Source organism: Calliphora vicina, chromosome 1, assembly GCF_958450345.1.
Source record: "Calliphora vicina chromosome 1, idCalVici1.1, whole genome shotgun sequence".
Taxonomy (NCBI): Eukaryota; Metazoa; Arthropoda; class Insecta; order Diptera; family Calliphoridae; genus Calliphora; species Calliphora vicina.
The window spans coordinates 98,643,161-98,645,899 of record NC_088780.1 but is presented as its reverse complement, the minus strand read 5'-3'; positions in this window follow the sequence as shown (position 1 = coordinate 98,645,899).

Here is a 2,739-nt window from a genome sequence, read left to right as displayed (position 1 = left end):
AACCTAAGATGGGCTATGACCAATATTTAAAAAAACAATTGTCTAAATCGCATTTATCAACGAACGACATTTGATTTTTATTTATATAGATAGATTGTTAGACCTAGAACTCCCTAATCCCAAAGCATCAGTCAGGTAACTAGTTCTGCGTCAGTTTCCTTTACACCTACGGTAATTTTTCTGCCATAATAATTACATGATAAAGGTCTCTTAAAAGTATGTTGTTATAATTACTATAGAACCGGGTTTTGCTGTGTCAGTTTTCAGCAGTTCCCAGGGAATAAAGCAAATTCAGCAATACAATTATTCTTGCTATTTTCTCAGGAAATATCTTCTAACATTGTTTTAATATCTCTCGCCACAATACCCTGTTCATGTACGTATGTAAACTGAATGGAACTTTAAAATTTTCCTTAAAAGGCGTTCCTTCTCCTGCCTCCTCTACTTTAAACAATGATTCACAACCGAAGCAGCAACAAATTATTGTTGTTCCCAGAAGTAGATGTTTATGATGATTACAATGACGATGTTGAGGATGGCGTTGCAAGAAGTTGGTTGGGGATGGATGGTTGGTTGGTTGGTAGTGGGTGTAGCTGTGCAGATTAGTACTTGGGCATTTTATTCAAGTGTAACGACATAATTTCGTATTAAAAACAAACTTTACAGCCGATTTATCATATTTATTATGCGATTTATGAACAATTTAAAATCGAATAACATTCATATTATAGATACATGGCAAATTATTTATGTCATAAAGATGTTCATCTTTCGCTCTTTTCTACAATGGTGGGTGGTGCTTTAGTGAAAGTATAAAATTAGAAGTTTAAATTGAAGAACTTGTAGGAGTAGAAGCATTTTTATGAATATTTTGTATTGAATCAATTCTAATTACTACGAAGTTAATCTAAATAAACTCATATAAATCTTTATTACATTAAATAAACTAAATAGTAACTGATTCCAAACTTTTACGAATGTGGCGGGTAAATACGAGTTTCACTTTGTATATGATTTGTAATTCATATCATTAATTATTTTTGGATCTGTATATGATTCCATGTGAATGTTAGGTTAAATCGGAAATGAAGATAGACAAATTGTATTATAGTTCTGAACTATTGAATACCAGGTTCTATCATACGAAACATAGTTCATCAATAGCGTATTTTTATATCACAATAATGTTCTGAAGCACACCGATTACTCACCAAAGCTTATGGTGAATGTATTCCATCCAGAAGTGGAGATTTTTACATGGAAGACAAAGATCGTCCAGGTCAGATAAACAAGTTTGAAGACCAAGAATGGCGGCATTACTCCTTGAATATTGTTGTCAAACTCAACAAGAACTGGAAAAATCATTGGGAGAGCTACTCAAGCAGCAATTTCAAAACGTTTGCGGGCAGCAGAATTCATCCAAAAGCAGAGAAATTGGATGCCATACCAATTGAAGCTAAGAGACCTTGAAAGACGATTTATTATTACTTGCGATGAAAAATGAATCCATTACGATAAACCGAAGCGTAAGAGATATTACGTAAAGCCCGACAAACCAGCCAAAAGTCATAAGGATAAGGAAATGTTCTGTATTTGATTGGACCAAAAATGTACTATCTTTTATGAGCACCTAAAATCTGGTTAGACCATCACATGGAAACTGTACCGAATGCAACTGATTTCTTTGAAGCGAGCGTTGGCCACATTATGCAATACCTGTTAAAAACTATTTAGAATGAAGTGGTTGGGATATTTTGTCTCACCCGCTTTATAGTCCAGACCTTGCCCCGTCCGAATACTATTTGATTCGATCGATGCAAAACGCTATCTCTTGGATACGATTCGCATTAGAACAGAGTATCCGAAATTGGCCTGATTCGTTCTTGGCCTCAAAAGATGAGCAGTTATTTTGGCTCGGAATCCATATGTTGTCAGAAAGTTGGGAAAACGTCATAACTAACAGTGGACAATACTTTATATTCTACAGATGTTTAAAATAAAAGCTAAAAATTTGATAAGATCCCGAATTTTTAAGTCATACAGCGATAAATATTCACTGATGGATCAAGATCTCATGAAAAATAGGTATGTTACATTTATGTGCACCAGTTGAATCTGAGACTTTTCCTTCGGCTACTAGATTACGATAGCATAATTCAAGCCGAAAGTAGGGTATACAAGTACCGCGGATCAACATCAATATCACTGAATATCGAGCAGGGATACTTACATATTTACTGATATCAAAACGGTCATTAGATCACTAGAGAGTGTGTACATCACATACAAAATTGTCCTAGAATATCGAGTGTCTCTAGAAGAGATATCGAGTCATTCATCGGTTTCCACCCTAAATTCGAACAACTTCGGTCAATCCCTTCGGCTACCATGAAACATAGGAATAATGTTGAGATAGACACAAGGTATCATAACGGTGCTTGTGTTTGAATCCAATTGAGCTATGCTTCTGGTGGCACCAAAGTAAAATTCTTAAGTTATTTAGGGTGTTTACTGGAAAGATTTGAGTCGCTTCAAGACAAGTCTGTAAGATTACAACAGCGAGAATATCAAGGTGACCAAAATTGTATAACCTAAACGGAAGCCTTGAAATTATTTATTTCTCAATAACGTTTTTAGGGAATAGTTTTCGTTTGAATTTTATCATGAGGAGGAAACGAATTACGAAATACACATTGCTATTCAATTTTTATTTGTAGAAAATTTATAACTTGGAGGATA